This window comes from Canis lupus, chromosome 14 (assembly GCF_011100685.1).
Source record: "Canis lupus familiaris isolate Mischka breed German Shepherd chromosome 14, alternate assembly UU_Cfam_GSD_1.0, whole genome shotgun sequence".
In the NCBI taxonomy this organism is placed as follows: Eukaryota; Metazoa; Chordata; class Mammalia; order Carnivora; family Canidae; genus Canis; species Canis lupus.
In genome coordinates, this window is record NC_049235.1 from 67,829 (window position 1) to 80,388 (window position 12,560).

The following is a 12,560-nucleotide window of genomic DNA, read 5'->3' on the forward strand; positions in this document are numbered from 1 at the left end:
ATTATGATCCAGACAAAGTTGTGGAAGTGATAGTTTTCAATATGCATTAATGAATGTGTACAGAGAGAAACATGGATAGAAATTCAATAATCTTGAATATAGGTGATAACCTGATTCTTTATTGCAAAAGCCCTATGCTATCTTGTGCTACAAAATGGGTTTTCATGGACAGTAACCATTAGTATTCGTATTCGGGAGAAAACTGGAATAAAGAAGATGCAGCTGATTCCTTTGGGGGAATTGAGGGTTATAAGTTTTTAACGGCATTGATTTCTTAACTGTCAGGGATGGGTGGGTTGAGCTTTCCTTAGTGGAAGCCTAGGTTAATTGACCAGTTGGTCATAATGAAAGTTAAAGAACATGGAATCTTGGATCAGAGCCCCAGAAGGAGGGAGAAGCTCATGAGCAAAACAGCACCATGCATGAAGATTGTCTAAATCTCGTGAGATGGAAATTTTCTTTGGGTAAATATATTTTCTCTCCTCTTCCCCTCTTTTTTCCTACTATGTAAACGGAAAGTTGATTTGAAAGGATTTACTTTCCAAAGAGGATAATTTTTAATCACATGTTAGAGATTTGAACTGTAGAAGATCTGAAGATAGAAAACAAACTACTGGTGGATTCTTAGATCATAATGGAGCATAAAAGGAGGTTTTATGTTAAAAATCTACTGAATGGCTGATTTGATGTTGAGCTATTTAGTTGGCTTTTCATGTTAGCCTGTCCAAAATGACTTCGTGTTCTTTCCTGGTAGATAAAGGGAAGTAGGCAGTACTTCGCAATACGCGGTCAGGGTGCAGAGAGAGCCACCTCGTGAAAGGACTATTCAAGATTAACATGGCCAGGGATTGACATTCACTTCCTGCCTTGGAGGAGGAGCTAATCCTGATTAGCTGTGGCTACAGGATTTCTGATCAACTTTCACAAAAAGAAGAAACCAATACTGCAAAGTTGTGATTCAATTATAAAGGTTCTGATACACATGATCTTCTGCAAACTCAAATGTTAACTTAATGTTAAGATCGGGAGGTTTGACATGACACTTTGAAATCTTGGTTTGAACTGGGTTCATTTAGATGATAAAGAGAAAGAAGTCTTGACGATCCCTCTGCAAAGCCTCTTTTCCTGAACAGAATATATATGGAGAGGGAGGGGGAACTAGAGAGAGATGTGTAAGGAGATAATATCTTACGGCAGGGCAAGGAAGAGTCTACCCTGATTGGTCCCCATCACCACCTGAGCCATCTAGGTGCTCCTCACCTTTATTTTAGTTGATTTAAGAGGAATTGGTTTTCCTGAAGAGCTAGGCATACATTAAAATTTTTTTTCTATACTTCCATTATATTTGTTTATTTTCGGTACCTCTAGAAACCAAATAAGGAAAACAAAATCCATAGATCTATAATGCCCAACCTGTAGACTTGTGTTGTAAGGTGCCTCAACATGCCTGCTGACAAAAACTCTCTCTTCAAAGAACCTCCTACTTGAGTTGAAATCTCCCCCACAGGTTTTATAGAACATTGCTTTGTGGATCACAGATACTGAGTAAAGATTTTTTTTAAATCTTTTTACTTTAAATTGTTTTTTTTCTTTGCTGTTGAGTTTAATAAGTTCTTTATAGATCTTGGAAACTAGCCCTTTATCTGATACGTCATTTGCAAATATCTTCTCCCATTCTGTAGGTTGTCTTTGAGTTTTGTTGACGGTATCTTTTGCTTTGCAAAAGCTTCTTACCTTGATGAAGTCCCAGTAGTTCATTTTTGCTTTTGTTTCTCTTGCCTTCATGAGTAGGAAATATCAGAAAGGGAGACAGAACATGAAGGACTCCTAACTCTGGGAAACGAACTAGGGGTGGTGGAAGGGGAGGTGGAAGGGGGGTGGAGGTGACTGGGTGACGGGCACTGAGGTGGGCACTTGATGGGATGAGCACTGGGTGTTATTCTGTATGTTGGCAAATTGAACACCAATAAAAAAATAAATTTATAAAAAAAATCTTTTTACTTTAAAGTTAAAGGTCCAATCCATACATCACTCATAAACACAGTTGACCCTTATATCATCTGGGGTTTGGGGTGCCAATGCCCCCCCATGCATTGTTGAAAATCTGTGGATGACTTTTGACTCCCCAAAACCTTAACTCCCCACAGCCTCTTGTTGAAAGCCTCTACTTATTATATATACTGTAGTCTTACAATAAAGTAAGCTAGAGGAAAAAATGTTTTTAAGAAAATCATAAAAAAATCATTAAGAAGGAGGAAATACATGTCAGGTCCTGTACTGTATTTATCAAAGAAAATCCGTGTGACAGTGGGCCTGGGTAGTTCTAACCCATGTTGTTCAAGAGTCACCTGTACTTTCTAGCTGCTTCTCTCTCAACTACATGTCCTTGGACACACACGTATCTACATACAGAGATACAATTTCCACAGGTGCAGCCTTCAGCTCAGCATACATTAAAAACATTGTACATGAAATGAATTTCTAGAGTTTTGACACTTTTTTAGTACAGTGATTGATTCCTCTATAAAACTGTTTTCCAAATCCTTATCCATTTCCCTTAACCTTTGAAAGAATTCCCCTACATTCTGTACTGTTCTCTCATCTCCATGCTGTTGGCTCATAACTATACGTATCTACCCTGGGCCATTCTTCTGAACTTCAGACGATAATTTCCAAATTTATGACATCAGGAAATATTATGCCCTTAGCTTTTATAGACAATAAGCATAAGTAATGGCCATATAGAGAATATTTCTAAATCTAATGCAAAACCATTAGACATAGAGTATTGTCTAGTGGGCACATTACTCACCATCCCATATTACTAAGAGCTATGAAAATATAAATATATATATTTTTTCTTGTATGCTAAGTCTGTTAAAATTTGGATGTTTCCTGTGTGACTGATGAGAAAATTCTCAGGCATGTCCGGGGTCACCAGTAATGGGTCCCATGACCAATTAGTGGTGACAGCCATAGTGGGTGATAATAGAGGGGAGTTTCCTTACCTGGCACAAGCAAAGTCTCAGTGGCAGAAAAATGCAAAGCATATTCTGGGCACAGTGTATAGATTCCTTTGGCACTGAAATGTCTGTTGAATGTTGACTGAACAAAAATCTGGGATCACTTGTCAGTTTTTGGATCTTAATAAATTCCGCTATGAATGGATTTGAAAGTAATCATTACGGCGTAAATCATAATGCCTTCACTTCTCAGTTATATTGCTTCTCGTATGTACTTTTACCTTTCTTGCGTGTTTCGACTCTCATAAGTTATCAATCAGTATCTATGGAATGCATGAAATAGTAAATTACAAATGTCTCTCTGAGCACATAAAAATTTGAGTTATATTTATGAAATGAGAGAACCCATTTTAGCAGGAGGATAGAGCAGAGATTGAATAAGGTGACTCTCGAATCTCCTTTTATGGTCTTAACCCTTGAGACTCCCAAATAATCTGCGACGTGACACATTACTTTAGCTCGCTATAATACAGTTCTCTGTAACTCTATCTCTCTCTCACCATCACGTTAAGATGGGTATTTATCAATAATATGTGAAATTGATGTACGTTAGGTGTTGCCCATGGTCTAACACACCAGAGTACTGTTGTTTAGCAGAAACAAATACGATACCCAGAAACACAGAAAAACAGATGCACAGGAGTACACAAAACTTAGCAAGTCAACCCAGAATCCTGATTGGATTTAACTCAATTTATTGACTTCCTACATGCCAGAAAATGCACTTGGCACTGCGAAGAAAAATACAAGTATGAGAGAATAAGTTCTGCATGAAGCTGGGATTTTAAATCCTGGCTCTCTGCACTGTGACTGACTCTGCAGAGCCTGCATGCAGTGTAAAAATATATTTGTGTTTGTGTGATAGAAAATGTGTGAGGAACTTTCTAATGCTTTGATATGAGCGATCGTTTGCCTGCATGGGAAAGAACAAAAGTCTACCCTCAACTCTTGTTGTCAGGTTAGAGAGTCTGGAGGAGATGAAATTGCCAGGGTATTTGAACATAGGTTTTGTCTGGTCAGTACCTCTCTTCTTCTTTTTAGGCCTGTCCTAGTTAATAGGAAACAATGGCTGGGATGCATGTAAGCTCACTTTTTGTTTTTATTTTACCTTTTAAGTATGAATTTTTATTTATTTTGTCTTTAAGCTTTTATTTAAATTCAGGCATGTAAACTAACTTTTGAACGGATCTCTAAACGTATTGTTTTTCTCTTAATTTTTTTGTTGGCAAAATGTAATTGGTATTTGCTTTTTTCCAAATAGTTTAAGATCGCCTATACACATTATGGTTTTAACTGAAGAACAACATAAGTGGATAGATAATGCAGTATTACAATCAAGAATATTACATTTGCTCTCTAATATAAATATATGTTGTTTCAGAGATAATTACATTGCAACAGATTAAGTGGGTCTTTTTTGTAAATGTTCCAGATATATTTTGGGTTTTTTGTTTAAGATTTTATTTTTAAGTACTCTACACCAGACATGGGGCTCAAACTTGCAACCCTGAGATAAGGAGTTGTGGCTCCGACTGAGCCAGGCAGGTGCCGCTGTGGTAGTCAGTCATATTTTGAAAGATGCATGTCTATTTGTTTCTGTGTATTTTTTAAATTTCTTCTTTAATTTCCTGCTGTACTCATTCCTTCTTTAGTAGGAGGTTGTTTAACCTCCATGTGCTGGTGATCTTTCCAAATTTTTTTCTTGTGGTTGACTTCAAGTTTCATAGTATGATAGGAAAATATGCATGGTGTGATCTCAAACTTTTCGTATTTATTTGTTGAGGCCTGATCTGTGACCCAGTATGTGATCTATTCTGGAGGATGTCCTATGTGTGTTCTGCTGCTGTAGGATGAAATGTTCTGAATATATCTGTTCAATTGACCTGACCCAATGTGTCATTCAAAGCCATTGTTTCCTTATTAATCTGTGTTTAGATGATCCATCTATTGACATATGTGGGTCTTAAAAGTCCCCTACTATTACTGTATTATTATCAATGAATTCCTTTATTTTTGTCATTGTTTCATATATTTGGGTGCTCCTACATTGGGGACATAAATATTTACAACTGTTAGGTCTCCTTGTTGGATAGACCAACTTTATTATAGTGCCCTCCTTCATCTCTTGTGACAATTTTTGGGTTAAAATCTAGTTTGTCTGATATAACTATGGCTACTCTGGCTTTATTTGACATTAAGCATGATAAATGGTTCTCCATCCCCTCACTTTCAGATTGCGGGTGTTTTTTTGTCTGAAATGAGTCTCTTAGAGGCAGCATATAGATGGGTTTTGTCTTTTTATCCGTTCCGATGCCCTTTGTCTTTTGACTGAAGTATTTAGTCCATTTAAATTCAGAGTGATTTTTTAAAGATTTTTTATTTATTTGTGAGAGACAGAGAGACACAGAGAGAGAGAGAGAGAGAGAGAGGCAGAGACACAGGCAGAGGGAGAAGCAGGCTCCATGCAGGGAGCTCAATGTGGGACTTGATCCCGGGCCTCCAGGATCACGACCCGAGCTGCAGGTGGCGCTAAACCGCTGAGCCACCCGGGCTGCACCAGAGAGATTATTGATAGATACGGATTTAGTGCCCTTACGTTACCTGTTAAGTCATTGTTTCTGGAGACTTCCTGTGTTACTTTCTAGTTTTGTTGCTTTTGGCCTGCCTTGCCCACTCAGAGTCCCCTTAATATTTCTTGCAAGGCTGGTTTAGTGGTCACAAACTCCTTTGTTTTTGTTTGGGAAAACCTTTATCTCTCCTTCTATTCTGAATGACAGCCTTACTGGATAAAGCGTTACCGGCTGCATCTTTCTCCCATCCAGTACATCAAATATATGCTACCCTTACTTCTGACCTGCCAAGTTTCTGTGGAGAGATCTGCTGCTAATCCTGTTTGTTTTTCCTTGTAAATTAGGGATTTCTCTTCCTTTGCTGCTTTTAGAATTTTTCCTTCTATATTTTCCAAATTTTACCATGATTTGTCTTGGTGTTGGCTTGTTTTTGTTGATTGTTGGGTGCTCTCTGTATCACCTGAATTTGAATGTCTGTTTCCTTCCCTAGAATAGGGAAATATTCAGCTATAATGTACTCAGATGAACCTTCTGCCTCCCTTTCCCTCTTTTCTTCTTCTGAGACTGATACAAATTTTATTACACTTTATGGAGTTGTTGAGTTCCCTAAGTCCACATTTGTGATCTGATATTTTTCTTTCTGTCTTCTTTTCAGCTTCACAATTTTTCCTATAATTTTATCTTCTATTTCACTTACTCATTCCTCTGCATCTTCCATTCTTGTGGTCATTAGATTTAGTTTGTTTTATGTTACCCCGGGCAATTTACACGTTTAATGCAATCCCTATCAAAATACCATGGACTTTCTTCAGAAAGTTGGAACAAATTATCTTAAGATTAGTGTGGAATCAGAAAAGACCCCGAATAGCCAGGGGAATATTAAAAAAGAAAACCATAGCTGGAGGCATCACAATGCCAGATTTCAGGTTGTACTACAAAGCTGTGGTCATCAAGAGAGTGTGGTATGGGCACAAAAACAGACACATAGATCAATGGAACAGAATAGAGAATCCAGAAGTGGACCCTGAACTTTATGGTCAACTAATATTCGATAAAGGAGGAAAGACTATCCATTGGAAGAAAGACAGTCTCTTCAATAAATGGTGCTGGGAAAATTGAACATCCACATGCAGAAGAATGAAACTAGACCACTCTCTTTCACCATACACAAAGATAAACACAAAATGGATGAAAGATCTAAATGTGACACAAGATTCCATCAAAATCCTAGAGGAAAACACAGGCAACACCCTTTTTGAACTCGGCCACAGTAACTTCTTGCAAGATACATCCACGAAGGCAAAAGAAACAAAAGCAAAAATGAACTATTGGGACTTCATCAAGATAAGAAGCTTTTGCACAGCAAAGGATACAGTCAACAAAACTAAAAGACAACCTACAGAATGGGAGAAGATTTTTGCAAATGATGTATCAGATAAAGGGCTAGTTTCCAAGATCTATAAAGAACTTATTAAACTCAACACCAAAGAAACAAACAATCCAGTCATGAAATGGGCAAAAGACATGAACAGAAATCTCACAGAGGAAGACATAGACATGGCCAACAAGCACATGAGAAAATGCTCTGCATCACTTGCCATCAGGGAAATACAAATCAAAACCACAATGAGATACCACCTCACACCCGTGAGAATGGGGAAAATTAACAAGGCAGGAAACCACAAATGTTGGAGAGGATGCAGAGAGAAGGGAACCCTCTTACACTGTTGGTGGGAATGTGAACTGGTGCAGCCACTCTGGAAAACTGTGTGGAGGTTCCTCAAACAGTTAAAAATAGACCTGCCCTACGATCCAGCAATTGCACTGCTGGGGATTTACCCCAAAGATTCAGATGCAATGAAACGCCGGGACACCTGCACCCCGATGTTTCTAGCAGCAATGTCCACAATAGCCAAACTGGAAGGAGCCTCGGTGTCCATCAAAAGATGAATGGATCAAGAAGATGTGGTCTATGTATACAATGGAATATTCCTCAGCCATTAGAAACGACAAATACCCACCATTTGCTTCAACGTGGATGGAACTGGAGGGTATTATGCTGAGTGAAGTAAGTCAATCGGAGAAGGACAAACATTATATGTTCTCATTCATTTGGGGAATATAAATAATAGTGAAAGGGAATATAAGGGAAGGGAGAAGAAATGTGTGGGAAATATCAGAAAGGGAGACAGAACATAAAGACTCCTAACTCTGGGAAACAAACTAGGGATGGTGGAAGGGGAGGAGGGCGGGGGGTGGGGGTGAATGGGTAACAGGCACTGAGGGGGACACTTGACAGGATGAGCACTGGGTGTTATTCTGTATGTTGATAAATTGAACACCAATAAAAAATAAATTTATTATTAAAAAAAAGATCTAGTCTGTTTTGTATCTCAGTTATAACATTTTTTTAAATTTTGAGCCTGACTAGTTTTTATGTCTTTTATCTCTATGGTAAGGGGCTCCCTGGTGTCTTCTGCTTTTTTCAGACCCCGCTAGTATCCTCATGATTGTTGTTTTAAATTCTGGATCAGGTATGTTATTTATATCTGTTTTGATTACATACCTGGCCATGATCTTTTCTTGTTCTTTCTTTTGGGATGAATTCCCCCATCTCAGCATTTTGTCTAGGTCTCTGTCCTCTCTGTTAGGAAAGCCTGTTAAATTATCTGCTCCTGAGAGTAAGGGCTTTATTAAGAAGAGGTCATATACTGTCCAGGGCCTGGTACTTCAGAAAGTGTTCTGGAGTATGCTGTGTCCACTCTGCTGCTGTGCCTTGTCAGTCCTCTGCAGAACTTCTTCTTGTCTGTAGTGGGGAGTGTTTGGATCTTGTCCAGAGTGTGGCAAGTTTTAACTAGGAGTGCTCTGGTCTGCTTGTTAAAAGAGGCTTGATCTTATTTCCACTAGAGCTGGAGCTTTGCGGCACCCTGGTCAGCACCCACGTCTTTCAGAGAAGGGGGCACCTCTCTGACTCTCAAGCACATTTGCCCTAGTAGAGAAGCACCTGTAGAGGGGCAGGGCTTGCTGTAAGCAGCTCTGGCCTCCACTGTTGGAGCTGTGTTGATCACTGAAGTCCATCTGTGCTGATGTGTGGAGGGAAAAATAATGTAAGCCCACCCCCACCTCCCTTGAGAGGGGAGTTCATGCCTGCTGCCATGTGGAAAGCCCTCACAGAAGAGCAAACGAACTCCCCTTGTGTGTCCCAGGCACCCTTCAGATTCCTGCCTTCATCCTGTCTGTGTCTGAGCTGTCTGCCCTCTGGGAAGCACAGTGCACCTGCGTTTTATCTCGGGCATGTCAGCTGAGTTTCAAAACTACAAACTTTAGGAACCTGGCATGGTGTGTACCATTGCTGGGACTCTAGGGGAGGGTGTTATCACACTAGGGCTGGTGCTTGTTTGTCCCAGAAGGGCAGTCACACCAACATGCAGGGGCTTGGAATTTAGAGTAAAGCACAGCAAAAAGCCTGAGCCCAGGTTAACCACCCTCAGCAGGTGTCTCTGCCCCTATGTTTAACAAGTAGGGGAGAGCAGTAGCATCCATGGGCTCTTTTGTCCCTGGATAGGCAATGCCATCTTAACCAGATGCATTCCAAGAAGGGGTAAATGTCTCTCCCAGTGTGTCCCAGGGGATCCTCGGATAGTGCCCTCTGCTCCCAGGCCTCTGTCCTCTTTCTCCATGGGTACACCACAGCAGCTGTTGGGCTACACACTGGCCACAGCATGGACTTCTAAACACAGCATGGACTTCTAAAGCCCAGTCTTTGAGCTCCACTGGTGGTAAAAACTTGTTACAACGAGTAGTGTTAATCAGCACTACTCATTTTCCCAGTCAATGGTTTCGAGCAAGTGTTTTTCTTGCGTGACCCCCTGTGTGCTGTGTGCGCTCGCTTTCTCCCTCTTGCCCTGTCTCCATGATCAGGGCTCCTTCCTCTCCACAGCACCCACAGTCCTTTTCTCCTTCAAATCATGTCTTTGCACCTTCTACCTTCCACAATGTTGCATCTTCTCTCCCTCTAGTTGTGTAGTTTGTTCTCTCATTCCTCAGATTGGTTTCTTGGGTGTTCAAAGTAATTTGATATTTATCTAGCTGTTTTTGTACTTTGAAGATAGGGCCTTTCTACTAATCCACTATCTTAACTCCCTGATTCTTCCCCATATACTTTTTAAAGATTTATTTATTTATTTATGATAGACATAGAGAGAGGCAGAGACACAGGAGGAGGGAGAAGCAGGCTCCATGGAGGGAGCACGACGTGGGACTCGATCCCTGGTCTCCAGGACCAGGCCCTGGGCCAAAGGTGGCACTAAACCGCTGAGCCACCCGGGCTGCCCTCATGAATAAATAAAATCTTAAAAAAATAATAAATTACTTCAAAGAACCAACTTTTGCGCTTTGTTCATTTTTTCTTTTTTCAATTTCATTGATTTCTGCTTTTGCTTCTACTTTGAGTTTAATTTATAACTTTTTGCAGAAGCTTAAGTCACTTATTTTAAACCTAAGAAGTTTTCAAATGCATGCTTTGAGAGCCATAAATTTTACTCAAGACTGCTCCATTTGCATCCAGCCATTTCCTGCGTATTATTTGGTTTCATTCATTTCAGATATTTTCTGATTCCCTTTATTTAGAATTGTGCTTAATCTCCAAATATTTGAGGATTTTCTACTAATTTTCTGTTATTAATTTCATTTCTTTGGGGACAGAGGGTACGCTCTGTAGGATTTCAATACTTGAAATTTATTGAGATGTGTTATAGTCTTTTTCTTAATCTTCTGAGTACACTTTAAAAGGGTGTACATTCAGCAGTTGGGTGATGTTTCAATAAATATCAGTCAGGCTGAGTGGATTAAATAGTGTAAATATCCTTAATAATCACTTTTGTCTTCTTGCTGTGTTAATTATGGAGAGAAATATATTAAAATCTACAACTGTGACTGTCTATTTCTCCTTTTAGTTTTGTTAATTTTTGCTTAATGAATTTTGAAATTTTGTTAGATATATGTTTAGAATTGTCTTTTTTTTTTTTCAAAATGACTCTCTTACTATTATGCATTGCCTGTCTTTATTCCTGATAACACCCCTTATCTTAGAGTTTACTTTTGGCACAATCTATCTTTTTTCCAATCCATTTGCTTTTGATGTGTCTTTGTCCTTATATTTCAGCGTCTCTTGTGAACAAGATATAGCTGTAGTTTGTTGGTTTATGTCTTTAATCCAGGATGACAATACACCTTTAAATTAGAGGATTTAGTCTATTTATGTTTAGTATAATTGCTAATATGGCTGAGTCTAACTCTACCATCTTGATATTTATTTTTTGTTTATACCATTTGATACTTGTTCCTTTGCTTTTCCCTGCTTCCATTTTTTTCAGCACAAGGTAGATCTCTTGGTGTTATTTGCAGTTATTTTATAGTGTTGCCATCCACTGTGGTAGCCACTAGCCACATGTAGTTAAGTTTAAAATCAGTCCCTCATTATATCAGCCACACTCCAGGGACCCAGTAGCCACATGTGCTTGTTACCACATTGGACAGGACAGATTCCCGCAAAAAGATCCATCAGACAGATCCCTGCAGATTGAGGTCAGGATTTATTTTGAGTCAGAATTAGCTAGGGTCCAGGGTGAAAAGGGCAACATTTCTAGTCAGAAGATGTGTGTTTCTGTTGTGTGTTTACTATTGACGGCTTTGTAGTCTGTAAGCCTAAGAGATCTGCTCTTAGCCTCAGTTTTCTTTTCTAAAACACGCAGGTAGTAATTCCTGCTCTTTGCTTCATGGTGTGCTTGTGGAAAAGAACACTATAAAATGGTTAGCTGCTTTATGAACCCTAAGGCAGTTTTGAAGAAAACATTCAAACTCAGTTAACTGTGTTTCGTTTGGTCTTTTAGGTTGCTGACGGAGCTGGAGTCCCCTTCTTGGTGGCCATTTAGTTCCAAGCTTTGGAAGATGCCAGCAGAAACAAACCCCAAGGAAAGCACCTCAATGGCTAGTCCCAAAGTTCTTGGAAAAGAAGGGGTAGTGGTCCGAATTCCTGCTGTTATCTCCCAGGGGAATGCATCTCATGTTAAAGCAGGAAGTCTCACCATCCTTGTGTCTGGGTTGGAAATCCATGACTCCTGTTCTTTGCTCATGCACAGATTCGAAAGAGAAGATATAGATGACATTAAGGTTCACACGCCTTATGAGATTAGCATCCGACAGCGGTTCATTGGGAGGCCAGACATAGCTTATCGCCTGATATCTGCCAAGATGTCAGAGGCTATCCCCATTTTGGAGGTGCAGTTCAGCAAGAAGATGGAGCTGTTAGAAGATGCCTTGATGCCCAGAAGTGCCAGATCGTCTTCCCCAATAGAGAAGGGCTGCTCAGTCTGGCAGGCGGGTAAGTGAGCGTTGGCATTTGGAGTGTGCCTCCTTCTCCAAACTTGCAGTCAGAACGTAGCATGCCTGGGGTACACTGTTCACTTGTGTCACTTGGAGCAGCTGCTGATTTCTCTGCAGCAGTGACTGTCCATGTGTTTGTGAATGAAAACAACTTAGTACTTGCCATCTCAGAGTGTGTAAATCCCAGAGCTCAGGTTTATCACCCACTGAGTGCTATGTGGGTTTCCCCGGAGGGCAGGAGGGCTTGATGGCCCTTTCAGATCAGAGGCAGGCTCCAAGTTAGGCATTTCCCCCTTTCCTCTGTGTGACCGGCCTGCCCTGGCAGGCATCCAGTCCCTCCACCCCTGACCTCAGCCTCAATCAGGGTCATCTCAGCCTGCCTTCTGGGTACCTGTTTAAGAAATCAGAATCTCTGAGAACTGCAGCATAGTTTTTGTAGGTTTGCAGGCCTCCCCTAGTGGGGAGTGTGTGGCATTGGGCGTGGCCCTGGAGGTTGAGAGAGTCCCAGGTCCAAGCCCCAGCCTTGCCTGGGGCAGCCTGGGGTCATCTGACTTGTCAGTTTGCCATCCAGATGGTGTCAGGT

The 12,560-nt window shown here is 40.4% G+C and overlaps 1 protein-coding gene across 1 annotated transcript in view; it reads left to right on the top strand.

Moving 5' to 3' along the window:
• Positions 1-11,616, top strand: part of LOC607881 (potassium voltage-gated channel subfamily D member 2-like) — a 29,637-nt gene extending 18,021 nt beyond the window's left edge. Inside the window, exon 2 of the mRNA XM_038556397.1 lies at positions 11,485-11,616. The gene's annotated coding sequence lies outside the window, so the exon portion shown is untranslated. The remainder of the gene's footprint in view (positions 1-11,484) is intronic.
• Positions 11,617-12,560: the final 944 nt, after the last annotated feature.